At 31.8% G+C, this 15,708-nt stretch overlaps 1 pseudogene; it reads right to left on the bottom strand.

Moving 5' to 3' along the window:
• Positions 1-4,597: 4,597 nt before the first annotated feature.
• LOC131171244 (protein TONNEAU 1b-like) lies at positions 4,598-6,301 on the bottom strand (annotated as a pseudogene).
• Between the last annotated feature and the right edge of the window lie 9,407 nt (positions 6,302-15,708).

Raw genomic sequence — 15,708 nt, forward strand, 5'->3', positions numbered from 1 at the left:
GGTGTACAATACAACATCTATTATGAATTTTGGGTCATGGGTTCAACTGTGTGAATTGTTGTTAAAGCCCTTTAAATTATGCATAGTTTGATAAATTGTGGTTGAAATAAATAATTTGTTAGTGATTTTAAATTTCTTTTTTGTATTGTTTCAGGATTTAAAAGAAACGCAGATAAATAGTTACAATTTCATTAAATGTTATTCAAATGAATAATTTGCATGAATGAAAATATTGATTTCTGAATGTCATGAATTTTGAAAAATTTAGAAATTTTAAATTTTTATTAGTTATGAATTGTCAAGCATAACTTGTATTAAGTTTTAAATTATTAGTTTGTGCACCACTAAGTTCACCACTCAGCGATAACTTTGTATGCTGTTGCAGGTGAAAGAAAATATAAAGCAGCTGAGCGAGATTACTGAAAGACACTGTGAAACTATCGTCGGGCATATCATAGGTATACCCTTGTATATTAGATTTTGATGTAATTCTGTAATTATATATATGTAAGTTCATTTGAGCAGTTGTACCAACTCTTTTGTAATACACTTTTGGAATGTAATCAAATACAAATTATTGTAATATTATTTTGAGATTTTTTGTACTTATAAAGTTTTGCACTATTAAATTTTTAATGCTCCCATGAATGTAAATATTAATTTTGTTACCTTAATGAGATGTTTCAATATTTGGTGTAATTTAAACAGTGTATTGAGTTGCTTGTGCTGATTTGTGAAATAATATTGAATAATGGAGCTGTGGTTGAGAAATATATTGGGAGTGTCTTTCTTTTAAGGTTTTGAAGAACTGTTTTCTCAAAATACAGACGGCACTCTGCCGAAATTTTTGTAAAAATTATGGAGATTTTAAATATCAAAAATTTGATTTATGTTTGGACTTTAAATAAAGGTTTTAATATCTAAAAAAAAAAATTTACCCACCAATTTCAAAATGAATGAAAAATTGTTTTAAAATCCCTTGTAGTATATTTAATAGGTTACTGGTAGGCGAAGTATGGTAATTCATTAGGTATAATACGGGAGCATATTACATCTTACGAGGAGTAGGGTGTGACAAACACAGTGGAAAAGAGAAATCACAGAAAAGAATTTTTAAGCAGGTCAAATTATTAAGTCAGGGATCCGGAAGAAATATCGAATAACTTACAAACTATATCAGACCGACGAGGGGCAAATTGGTCAATTCACCCTTAGAGGTGACTCCTGACCTAGCTGTTCAATAAAATCTGAAAAATGAAGATTGTGAAATATAGAATTAAATTGAAGAAGCTATGGAAAAACAAAAGAAAAGAAATGAAAATTTAAAACAATTTATGACATCACCTTAATGACCTAAGCATGAGGTCATAATTAATTATCATTTAATTAATTATTTTGACTAAGTCAAAATAAGGATAAATACACATAAAATGAAAGAAAAAAAAACATAATTTTGTCTTCTTCCCTTAGATGTGCTCCCCATTTCTCTCTCCTCTCTCTCTCATTTTCTTCCACCATTGTTAAAGAATAAAAAGCTTGAATTTCCTTTGTTCCCTTCCATAAATCCCCCAAATCCCAACACTAAATCTCACCCTTAGACCTAGAAAAACTCTTTGGGAGTAAGAAGAAAGAGAAAAATTAGAGAATTGAAGAACTAGGGAATCCACAAATTGAGGTAAGTGCAAATTCAAGCTTAGATTCTTATTAAATTCATGAATTTAAGTTTAAATGTGATGAAATTGCATTAGAAATAAGGAAAACCATGCTTGAATAATGGAAGAGAAAATTTGACAGCTATGGGGTTATGAGGTGTTGAAGTGTTTTAGTTCAATTAATTATGTATGTAAGCCTAATTAGGCATGTAGAGATGATTAGAACACCTTAATTGCATAAATTGAAACACTTGAAAAAAATTAGGGTTCTTGACCTTAGGGTTTTGGGGAGAAAATTTAAGAATTTAGTAAATTGATGTACTTTGACCTAAGTGAGGTTTAAAATGGTGAAATGGTGTAATTTAGAATGTGTTTAAATGATGAGAAATTAAGTCAAATTCGGATTGGTGAGGGGTCAGGCCTGACCTAGGTCCCTTTCAGAGACCAAAACTGTAATTTTACCTCTCCAATTGGTGTGAGGTCAATTGGAGATGAAAATAAACACATAATGACACATTTTTCATTCAAGAATCATGCCCAGAAAATGACCATAACTTAGTGAACAATTAGGTCAAACTTGGGTGTAGTGCACTGCCACTGTACCAAAATGACCAAATGAATAGTATTTATTCATTTAGCCATAACTTGGTGTAGGAAGGTCCAAATGACCTGAATCTTATACCGATGCAAAGCTGAGACATAGCACTACAACTTTCATGAAGGAAAAAAATCCAAATTATGACCATAACCTATCCGAAAATCGCTTGCAATCAGCATACCAAAACTGCCAGTATCCAAAAAATGTCCAGAATTTTGGGTAATACTAAATCCGGCTAGCCCCATTCAAATAGTGATATCTTGGGCTACAAAACTCCAAATGGAGTGATTCAAAAAGGGAATTAAAGTTAAGACAATAAGGAACAATTTCTATAAAGAAAACGTTGCCAAATTCTAACAGCAACATGACCAATAAAACAGTACAATACAGGACACAAAATCTGGAAAATTTGAAATTGTGCCTATGAAACCTAAAAATCTAAGGAGCAATTAAAACTAACAAAATTGATAACCAAAATGTGGTATATGGATGAAATTGAAATCCCTATACCTATTAAGCATAAAAAAGTCAACAAATTGACTTGAATAGTGTCATGAATAGTAACCCCGAAACGAAAATTTTCAAGAACGTTAGTTTAAGCATATTAGGGCTATAATTAAGTATATATGAATTAATTGTTGGATTTATTGTGCGATAAGATACTAAAATACTATAAATTGTGTGTTTTAACTGAAAAAGACCTGGATAAGGATAGGGCAAGCTGAGTCAAGGCCTAGAGGTGACTCACATCAGGTTTGTGCACAATAACTTTTCACTTTCGATTTGCTATTAGAAAATTTATTTGAATACGTTTTGGAGCAATTTATGCTAAAAAATGCTTAGAGAAATGTTATGTTGCCTACTTTGTAAATGGAAATTTGAAATGAAAATTAATTAATGTTTTACATGAAATGTTGAATAATATGATTTTGAAATTGTTTTTGATTCACACTTGGCATGGCATTCCCTTACTATGTTTCTCCTCCACTTGTGGGGTTGAGTTTGAAATTTGATCATTTTCTTCCCTCTCTGGCTTGCCAGTCTGAGGTGAGTTTGGATGAGTACTCATTAGCTAGCTAGCCACCTCCCTCATTGATTTTGATTAGTGGGGTGAGTTTGCCTTGTCGTGGTGTACAACACAGCATGTTTAGAAATTTTGTGTCATGGCCTAAGTTGAGTTATTGATTGGCAACACTGTGTTTATTAAATTGTTTGATCAAATTTGTGTTATATTAAGCTTTGAAAATTGTGAAACATTTAAATTGTGATTTGTGATAGATGTGATTTGAAAATTGAAATGTGATTGTAAAATATTTGAATTGTGAATTAATGACAAATATTTTATATTTTGCATTTTATATTTTATTGTGCACCACTGAGTATTTTTATACTCAGCGTTAGCTTTCTTTGCTGTCGCAGATAGAGACAAGGAAAAAGCAGCAGAGTGAGCTACTGATTGTTAGGACTACACTGAAGCTTTTATATGGGCATTTAGTTATATCCTTGTAGTTTATTTTGATGTAGATAGTTTAGTGTCATATGTGTTAATATAAAATTAAGCAGTTATACAGTAAATTGTAACAATATTATCTTTTGGATTTTTATGCCTATAAATTAAATTGTGATTGCAAATTATTTATTTTGATTGCAATGTGTATAAATTAATTTGAAATATTTTAGATGACAATTTTGTTTTGAATTGTGGAGATTGGGTTGATTTGTATTGATTGAAAGTTTTGGTGGTTGAGATTTGATGAAGTGCACTATTTGGAAGTGTTTTCACAGGTTTTGAAGAATTGGTTTTTTTCCAATTATAGATGGCACTCTGCCAAAATTTTTATAAAATTTGCGAAAATTTTAAATTGATTGAAAATTTGATATGTGGTTTAACTTCAAATAAAAGTTTTTTATTTCCTACAAAAAATGCTCAACACCTTCAAAAAGTAAGAAAATTGTTTTAAAATCCCTTGTAGTGTATTTAATGGGTTATCAGTAGGTGAAGTTAGGTAATTCATTAAGTATATTACGGGATCATATTATGCCTTACAGAGGGTTAAGGTGTGACACATCCACATTATTTCAGGATACTCCAAACACGGTTTCAATTTCTCAAAGGTACTAGTAAAACATTTGTAGACAACTCATATAACCACATATTTTATCCATTGATAACAACAAAATTAGACGTCACAAAACAGATAAATAATAAGTCCTTATGTGTATTAATTGGTCAAAATAATTAGACACCAAAACAAGCTGCAAATTGCATTTAAACTTGGTCTAATAAACATAAAGACTCAATTCTAGAAAATTCAGCCGAAAAAGTTTGACATCCAAAAAGAAGGCTTTACACACAAACCTCAAATTTCAAAAATCCTTCAAGAACATCCAAAAGTAGAGGACCACTATCACCATTGCTTTTAAGATCATATCCATTTTTGCTACTAAATTCTTTTAGCTCAGCTTTCCAAAAATCTTTTTGCTACAATGTAAAATAATACAAGGATTATTAACATTCATATAAAAGAAAAAAAAATATCTTAAATATCAAGTAAAAAAATTTATTGTATATAATACATTGAAAAATGACTTGATTACCAAATTGCACTCTGGCAAATAAACTTTAAGTGAATGATTTAGCTATGCCCAGTCTAAGTATTCACATATCGATGCAGTTAGTAACCTCCCTGCATTTGTAGAGTAAACTCAGAACACTGTAATAATAAAATGACCATGAACTTCTTGTTACACTAATAAAGAATACAAATGTTTATATTAGAATATGCAATTTTAAATGACACAAGCAATTGCTATGTAAGAAGCCTCTATTGATGAATGCAAAACAAAAAAAAAATTATATTTCCTAATGTTCAACATAAAGGTGAATACACATCTGCAACACAATCTAAAAGTCCATCATTAACAGTTTAATTTCTAGAAGCACATAAACCCAATAAGTCCAAAATTTCAATCTCTTAATAAAGAAAACTTTAAAACATGGATGTCATTATACTAGGAAAACCTTTTACTTGTTGCCATTTCCTCGTTCAAAGTGCACCAAGCAACTTTCTTCCTAGAACAAACATGGCCTTATCAACTAGTTATTCAATTTATTCAGAAATACTATGAAGAATGCCAACTGAGTGAGAGAGAGAGAGAGAGAGAGAGGAAAAAAAAAAACCTCCCATATAATTAAAAGCTGAAAATCAAGGAGCAACCTGAAGGAGACACATGAAGTTGTTTTGCACGATCATTGCAGCTCCCTAACAAAGTAAGAGGTAAGCCTTCTTCCTTTTCAATTACTCTACCCTCCTCTTGAATTGCCTCAAAGACACTTGCCCTGAGGTCACCCTAGGAGCAAAAACAACACATTAACAATAAAAGAAAGCTCTAAAAAAATAAAAAAGGAAGGAAATGAAAGGGAACCACACCCCAAAATTACACTGATAATGAAGAAATAAAGCATAACCTAGTCACCAACCAAAAAGCAGTTTAGCTTTATAGTCAATTTCTATATTTCACTACATACCCCTACCCATCCCCCCTATCGAAAAATAAAAAAAAAGGCTTCCTAAAACTCACTCTGAACATAAACCTCAGCACCAAATCAACAATCAATTTAATCTGCAGGAGAAGAACGCTAATTCTCTGCACATGCAGAGAAGGGGAAATTTAAAAATCGGAGATTCACATAAGTCTACAACAAGCATTGATCTTGAATAAAAATCAAAACCCTAGCTACAAGTAATCAAATTTCACTATAGTAATCCAAGAAAATGGACTAGTAGACTAATTCCTTTCATATAAATGAAAAAAACGAACAACCCCTTATGGTCTTATCCCACTAATTAACTTAAGGAAAGGTAAATTCCACGTTTCCCATTTTCTTTTTCACATTCTAATCCACTAATATCAGTTTCTCAGTAACCAAATAGAAGTATAGAAAATTTAAGAAAATATTTACTCGAATCTTAGCCAATACACCCTTCTTCTCAAGGTTTCGAGTAATAAGAGTCTTAAGGTCCATCATTTCTCTGGTGTAATCGTCCATTTTTAAATTTTCAGCTCCTTTCTTCTCCATTTACTCTTCCTCTCTTTAGGGACTGTTTGGATGAGGTGATGGAAGGGTAGGCAATGGAAGGGTAAGGAAGGGGAAGGGTAAGGACAGTTATAATAAAAAAATCTCATGTTTAGAAAAAAGTGAATTAATGGAAAGGTAAGGAGGGATAATATATATTCATTATGTTTGGGAAGTGGTGAAGAAGGGGTAAATTTAAGGGGTGTACAAATAGAAATATTCATAACTATCCTCTCTCTTTCCTTAACTCTCCTTACATCCCAATTTGGGGTGTAAAAAAAATTAAGATTTGAGAGGTGAGAGAGGGTAAAGCTTACTATTACTTACCTTTATCCTCTATTAACTCACATTTTCTCAAACAGGTTAAAATAATTATTTACCCCTCCTTACCTTTATTTACCCCTCCCTCACCTTCATCCAAATAGACCCTTAACGTTCTAACTCTCCTTTTGGGGGTATTCTATAAATTGAAAATAAGGTAATTTAATAAAATTTTAGAATTTTGTTTACTGATAATTTTTTGTGTAAATAATTTATTATGAAAAATTTATTAATTTAATAAAAATAATGATTAAATGTAATTATTTTTTTTAATTTAATACAATTTACTATGATGAATATCACATTTGTAGTTTTTAATAAAATTTGCACAATATAATTTTTCCATTAATTTTTTTTTCAAAAAATATTATATATATTTTTTTAAAAAACTTTACTTTTTTTAAGTTAATAAATTTTTTATAATTAATAAATTTATGAAAGAAAGCTAATTTATAAAAATCACATGAGATGAATTGTAAAATTTTGTTATCTTATTTTACATAACAAAATAATTTTACTTTGCAATGAAACAAATACCCACATAATACATCTCTCTTTTATATATAGGATTTTTTGAAAATTTTGGACCAAAGCTTAAATATGCCTTGGAAATATATATCAATAGTCAATTGAGCCCCTAAACAAAGTTTGAAATCATCCGAACCCTTTTATAAAGAGCTAAATAAGGATGTAAATTATTAAAAATCAATCAATTAAGCCCAATATGACCAAGTGACCCAAAACAATAGTTTAAAAGGTATTAAGCAGGTGTTTAGAGCTTTCAAAATAGAAGCTCAAAAAAGTTTGAGAATCATGAAGAAAGAAGAAGAAGAAGGAAATAGCTATTACGGATGGCTTCCTTGTCTTCATGCACCTCATGTTCACCTTTTGCAAGCCTTAGAAGCACAAGGAGAAGAGTAGATACGGAAATAATATGACTAATAATTTTGTGCTGGTGTATATGGCTTGTAAAAATTTGGACAACTAAAAAGGAAATAAACCTAGGCAAAAGGTTCTATAGGTGTTTGAATCATAGGTAATGAAAAATTTGATTTTAATTTTTGTTGTTATTTAAATGGTTAATTTCGTATATGGCTTGGATGACTGTGAATGAAATATTATAAGTAAATGTTATTTGTTATCTATGTATTCAATTTGTTACAAAATTTTAATTGTAAAGGCTGTGGATCTTTGAGTGGATTGACATGGAGTCAACTGTTTAGGCTAAGGAGTTTATTAAAGAGTCACAGTAAGAGTGTCACAAAAACCTTTAAATTAGGGTTTCTGATCCAAGAATTTAGAAGAGAAGAAGAGAAAGAAGAGAAGGAGAAAAAGAGGTAGCAAAGAATAGAGATGCAAATAAAGAGAGAACAAAAAATAGGAGAATAGAGTTTTTTCCTTTTTTATCTTCACTGATAACCAATTATATAGGTACATTTTCTATTTATAGAGCAATCCTATAACTATTATAGTAACTCCCTAATTGCTTAACTATAGTTATATTTCTAGCTCAACCCTTTTTTCTAGTTGTGTCACAATACTCCTCCCTTTAGAACGATTTGGTCCCCAAGAAGGTTAAAAATCTAAAGGTGAGCTTGTAGGAATGATGGTTCTAACTTCCTAAATGCCATTTCAATTGGAATTTTGTTGGTAAGCCTCTTTTGCAACAATATAACATTGGAACTAGCAACTTGGAGAGTCATTTGGCAAACAAATAGTTGCAGCAAAGGCATGATTTTCTTCCTCTGCCTTCTCCTCATTTCAAACTCATTCTCTCTGAGAAGTCAATGATTGTAGTATTTGAAGGAAAACATCATCTTCCTCTACCTTCTCCTAATTTCAAACCCAATCTCTTTAGGCAGTAAATGATTGCAATTTCTCAGTGCGAAGACACTGCTACCAATCTTTACTCCATTACATATGAGATAGTCATCTTCAACATGGACAAATGATGAAAAGATTCCATAATTTCTATTTCTATAACTTATTTGTTAAGTAATCCCAACAGCAAATTATACTCAACTGCACCAACATATCTTACTTGGATAGGATGTTGATTGTGCAAAGCTCTTATGGCCATAGCATTTTCTAAAAGTTATATGTTTAGCAACACAATCTCCTTCATCATTTATAATTACAATTCTTCCATCGGGGAGTTTGATATCCATGTCATCGTGAATTCTAAATGGATTGTTTTCTTGCCTTAATTTCATGAGTTCCTTAACTATATCCTCCAATCATTCATCCCCAAACCTAATACATAATTCCTTCTCAAATTCCTCCCACAATAGATTAGCTTTTCCCTTACTCCAATTGTGAAACCAAGAATTTGTCCTATCTATCAAAAACAGAGTAGCAATTCTTGCTCAATAATCCTTTGGCACTTTATATATCTCAAAGTGCTTCTTACATTTTCTAAGCCAAATCCTAGGTTCACTACCATCACAAGTAACTAACTCAATTTTTGGCAAAATCCTCGATACCTTCCCATTTCCTATAAAAGAAATTACATGTGCCTAGCTCTTATGATTTCCTTTTATTGCCACCTGGGAATTAGCAAGACTCCTTTGCTTCCTTGCTGTTTTAGCACCACATTCCCTTCAACTTCCTTATTAATAGTTCCTTCCTTTCCCTTTTTCAGAAAAAAAATCCACTCATAATGTTTCATTGTCACACCCTACCCCTCTGTAAGGCATAACATGATCCCGTAGTATACCTAATGAATTACCAACTCCATCTACTGATAACCCATTAAATACACTACAAGGGATTTTCAAAACTTTTCTTACTTCTTTTACAGTGGTGAGCACTATTTACAGGTGTTAAAAACCTTTTTGAACTGAAGTGATAAAACTGACACATTTGACTTAATTGGAGTTCCTGTAAAAATTTTGGCAGAGTGCCATCTGTATTTTGGATAAAACAGTTCTTCAGAAAACCTGTAAAAAGCACTTCAATATGTATTTGCAAATCTCAACTCCAATATATTTCTCAACACAACATATTTCTCAATTCAAATCCATAGTGATTTTTCAAAGACTGAGATACAAGAAATATAATACAAAACTATTTAAGTAAATGAAATCTCATATTTACATTCACGATAATTTACATTTAATTACATACCAAAATATTTTACAAGAGTTTCTATACAATCTCAAATAATTTACATACATATTATTACATGCTTACATCAAAACCTATGTACATGGGTATATCTATGATATACCCGAGTCGATCTGAATGTATCCTCAAAGCAACTTAATCATCGCTCTATGCTCACTTACTGCGACAAAGATACAAAGCTATCGCTGAGTGGTGAACTCAGTGGTGCACAACTATAATTTAAAACATAGTACAATATACATTGACAAATTTTACAGTAAATAATTTGAGAATCTGAATACTGATCAAATTTCACAACTCAAAATATTCATTGCCAATAATGTAAATCATTTGTATAAATAACTTGGAGCACAAAATTCAATTTATCAAATCTTGACTATCCATTTAAGTAATTCCAACAAAATCAATTACACACAAACCATAATTGAAATCACCATTCCTTACCATTCAAAAGCCATTCTGTATCTCAAAATCATTTTGTATCTCAAAATCATCAGATCTCAAAAGTCATTATGCATCTCAAAAACCATGTTGTATCTCAAAAATCAATCTTTATCTCACTAACTATGCAAGACTAATCCGAAAGGGCCATATTCGATGTGATTCTAACTCCCTATGGTCGGGGAGGTCGAATCTGATTCTAACTCCCTATGGTCGGGGAGGTCGAATCATCGTGCACAGTACCATCACAATAATGAATCTTCCGCAAGGGCCATAACGATAACATAACCTTAGATCTAACCTCAAATCAGAGGAAAATCTAAGCCTGTGCACGTACCATGGTAATCAAAACACAACTCACTCCATTGTCTTCTCAACAAATGAGAGAGACGGGTAATAACCTAGTCAAGCATCTATAGTGAGATATAAAACAATATCACAATCCTTTTAGTGAGCATAAATCACAATATAATTTGATTCAAAGTCAATTCCAATATCCAATAATTTTTTTATGCTCATCACAATTTAAATCATAATTTTACATTTTTCCATGAAAAGTACCATCACAATTCAAAACATGTTCTATCACAATTTTTCAAAACATAATTTATTCAATCCATAACAATGCTTAATACTTATGGAAATACCATTTCACAAAACCAAATTCATACATACTATAACAATTTTCAATAATCATTGAATTAAATCCAATGCTTGTTAAACATAATTCATAAGAAAAATATGTCATTTAATCATATGAAATATTCAAACAAAATCAGTTAAAAACTAGTTGTGCACAAACCTCTGATAATTGTCTCCTGGTCTTGACTCAGATTTCGTCCCTTTGTCGAGTCCTTGTTAATCGAGAAACACAATTTGAAGTGTTTCAGTGCTAAATTAATTTGCCTCTAACGATAATGTTCGATAAACAATTCACTGAATACCTTTATTTGCTTAATTACCTAATATACCGACCCTTGATGCGTTTTCTAGGTAAATTAGGTTTTAGTGTCCTTTATATGTCACATTCGATAGGATTTTAGGGTTGGTACGTGTTACCAAACTCAATTCTATGTATATTGCGTTTTCTTGCATTTCATTGTAAATTGCTGGATTTCGGGATACTAGTTTGACCTAGCCGGACGTCCTAGTTCTCTCGGTTTTCGGGTTTTGTTCAAAACTACAAACTTGTAGATCTAGGTCTTATTGCACGCGGTGCAAAATTTCAGGTCAATCCGAGTTAAGTAGACCAAGTTATGGTCATTACACTATTGCTGGTCAAGTGGTACCATTTTAGGTCAATTTTAGGTCAAATTGGTCAATTCTGGTTCGGCCAGTTTTTGGACCCGAACTTGTGCAAGTTGTTTGACTTGCTTATGGTCATTTCTGGGCTTTGGTGTCTTCATAAGACTTGTAGGTATGGGTCTTAACTATTCTTGGTCAAAATTTCAGGTCAATTGGACCTGGTTTGAGTGAGTTATGGCCTAAACACTCACTGCTGCCCAATTGGTCATTTTTCAGGTCCTAATTGCACCTAATCCGAATTGGTCATTTTTTTTAGGTCACCTTGCAAGCAGAATTTTAGCATGGTTTCTCAATGAAAGTTGGCACATTTTGTGCCTAGTTTCACCTCAAATTGGTCTCATACCAATTGAGGTTACACATTCAAGGTTATAGGCTAAAATATACACTGCCCTCAATATGCATTTCACACCCCAACTTCAAACACACACTTACCTTTGCCATTTGTTTACTTACCTACCAAACTGTTTTGGCACATTACCAAAAGCATTTTCTACATTACATTAGCATTATTTTGGGCAGATTCCAATCACCCTCAACACACCAAATATCATTCACAATTACAATTTCTAAGTACCATTACAAACACACCTAAACATTACAAACTTTACATACACTTTACAATGTAAATTTACATACATATCATCAATCCTTCTAGGTCAATATTCTGCCCACACTTCCTTCAATATATACCATTCCTCAAGTGTCCACAAGCTGCCACAAACCATTCTTCAACATCACATTGCCATCCCATATACCAATTCCCATCAAAGTGCATAATTCACCATATAAACATGCAATAATTCACTAAGTTACTCAATCACCATGATTAACATTATTTCTCATCAATTATATGCACAAATACCTCATCAAAAACGTGACTCATGGCTGTCCAAATTGACAACAACAATAACCCTTCAAACTCAAAATTTTCCTTCACCAAACTAACACCCATAACATGAACATAAACTTTAACAAAGAAATTCTCAAAATGCAAACTTACCTTTGATTGTAACTTGCTAAACCTTCACCAAACTTCTCAAATTGGGTGTCAATATCTTCCTTGTGATGTGTAGACAAAGTTTAATGAAGAACACTAAGAGGTTGGAGTTGAAAATGGAGGATGGATCAAGCTTGCATGCAAAACGTCAATGGTGGTTTCAAGGGTTCTTCAATTCGGCCATTTTGAGAACACTTGAGGAAGATGGGATTTCAGATGGTTAGTGGACCTACATCAGCCATATTTCATGTTTAATTAATCCTATAGTGGTCCACTAACAAAAATTAAATCATATTATAAGTTAACTTTCACTTATTCCACATTTAACCCATGATTTTTGCTATTTAATTTAGGTACCACTAAACTAATTTTTCATTTTATTTTCTAAGTGTAATACTATTTATTTTTAATGGACATTTAGGTCACAAGACACTTCGGAATGTCAAATGACCATAATGCCCCTGTTCGGGTTGCATTCCCGATTTTTCGGTAACACCGTATTTTGTCTGTTTTTCGATTTCTCACTTTTCTTTGTACCAATTATTTAATTTTTCTTTAATCTTTCTAATGAGATTTATACTTCAATAAGGGTCTATTTATGTCCTAAAAATGTTTTCCAGGGTTCCCCGCAGTCCAGGGTTAGTCAACGGTCCACGCCGTGACTTCCCTATGGCCACCCATCGCTAGGTTTCCCGGCTCACTTACTCGGTTACATTTCTTTGCTATGATTTTTCCTTTGTTTTTCTTTTCTTGTATTTCATTATTTTATGTCTCCTCACTCATATTGAGCTACGGTTCTAGGCATCCTAGCTGTCCGGACAACACTGGTCACCGGAGCAGCAGAACGCACTACCGAACTTTGGGGTGTTACATTCATATCTCGTCCAGTAGCAATTTCTTCACTTTTTCTATTTTTTACTCAATCTTCTATTCAATCTTCTTATTAATACCTTATTGCATGATTTACAACATCTCCTCAAACTCATCCATTCTAATGGTTTCTTGACTCACCACCACACTCCTAGGCATCTTGGAACACCAGTGAAATGAATTGGAAGCAAAGCCCACATTGAAGAACTTCAAGAAAACAAAGAAAATCAAGAAAGGGTAGAAATTTGATTATTGAAAAAGCAGAATAGAAACTTAAAGAAAGGAAATTTTGAAGTAAAATTAAGAAAAATAGGAAGAAGAATTTCAAAAAAGGAAGAAGAATAGAAAAGAAATTTGAATAGAGGAATGGAAAGAGAAATAGAAGTAGAGAAGAAGAAAGGAAGAGGGTAGATCATAAAAGTAAGAATAAAAGAAGAAGAAGAAGAAGAAGAAGAAGAAGAAGAAGAAAGGGAAAGAAGGAAGAAATCTGAGAGAAAGAGAATGAATAATTTTGAAAAAGAGAATGAATAATTTTGAAGGAAATAATAGAGAGAGAGAATAGTAGAAAGAAACCTAGAATTTTTGAAGACCCATTTATCTGCTAAGGATTAAAACTCTAGCAAGAATGATTAAAAGTAAACCCTACTTAAAATAGGGCTCTGATACTAATGTGTCACAAAAACTTTTAGATTAGGGTTTGTAATCCAAGAATTTAGAAGAGAAAGAAGAGAGGGAGACAAAGAGGTAGTAAAAAATAAAGAATAGAGATGAAAATTAGAGAGAGAATAGAAAATAGAAGAAAAGAGTATTCTTTACTGTTCTTCACTGATGACCAATTATACAGGTATATTTTCTATTTATAGTGCAATCCTATAACAGTTCTAGTAACTCCCTAATTTCTTAACTATAGCTATATTTCCATCTCAGCCCTCTTATCTACCTATGTCATAGAGAGGCAATTGATGGAGAATGAGCAAATTGGGCTGAAATAGCTATGCAGGAAAAGCTTGTGTTGTGATGTTTATGGCACACAAAGGGATGAGATGGAACATAATAAAGAATGAAGTGGAAGACTATCAAAATGTTGAAAATAGTTATAAGAAATGGGTTTATTACATGTTTGCTCTTGTTGGTTCATGGCTTTTGTTTGCCATTGTGTTGTTTTACAAGTATAATGTTGTTGTGTGGTATGTTAGAGCTAATGTAATGAATTTTACTGATTTAAGTTGTTATTGGTCGGATTGGTGTATTAAGAACCAAAAATTAATGAAATGGAGATGAAACTTTTGACAAAATTATTGTTATGGTTGAACGTGGTATAAATTTATGCACAGGTTAATTGGTAAGAGTTAATGGACAATTATGTGAATAATTTGATAATACAAATATGCTTTGTAGCATGATAGATGCAATAAAGGATGACCAAATTGCTTGCTTATTCTATCATATTGACCAAAGTTGTGAATACAATCACCTCTAGTTTGGCCATTATGCATTTTCTATCAAAATGAAGATAAGCACAGCAAAATGAATGTAAATACATCCACAAAACCTATCAATCTCAAAACAACTAATATAATAGAGATGTATCATAAAGAGTCTCAAAGTAGAATTGAATTTCAACATTGATCATTATATATAGGAAATAGTGACTGCACGTTTGTTTCAGTTATTACATACATAACTTGCAAAAATATTATCATTGTTCATCAATAACTAGAAATGGCTATCTTATTGTACCAAAACCAAAAAGTGCCCCTGAGTATTATGTAGTTCCTAAAGGAACTTGATTAGCACTTGATCCTCATTTTCCACATGGAACTTGCATGCTTAAATCAAAACCAAAACAAAAAGGGGACCTTATAAAGTTAATATTGCTAATCACTATACTTAGCCTACTAAAAACACTAATTATATTAATAATTCAATCTCAATCCATAACATCCTCAGTCCTCTTAAACTTCTTCATAAGCTTACTAATATCTAACTTGCTTTGCTCCTCAAGTCGCCTACTTGTCTTTCCATTAAAGACCAGGAGCATAAAAACCTAGGTTTATTGGTGGGAGGCTAATAGATTCCTCTAAAAATAGACCAATTTTTAACTTGATGCCAGTTTCTTTATTTTTAGGCTATGGAGGTTTTTGACTTTGTGGTTGGTAACTTGAGTTTCCATCATGAACAATTTTCTCATTAATCAAGGATGGCTGTATATTAATGAAAATAATAAATGAGATAAACACAAATTAATAAAGTTAAATAATAAATTAATTTTGCAATTAATTTATCACATTATGGGCCATTTGTCTTGTGCTTTCATTTA

This window comes from Hevea brasiliensis, chromosome 12, assembly GCF_030052815.1.
Source record: "Hevea brasiliensis isolate MT/VB/25A 57/8 chromosome 12, ASM3005281v1, whole genome shotgun sequence".
Lineage (NCBI taxonomy): Eukaryota > Viridiplantae > Streptophyta > Magnoliopsida > Malpighiales > Euphorbiaceae > Hevea > Hevea brasiliensis.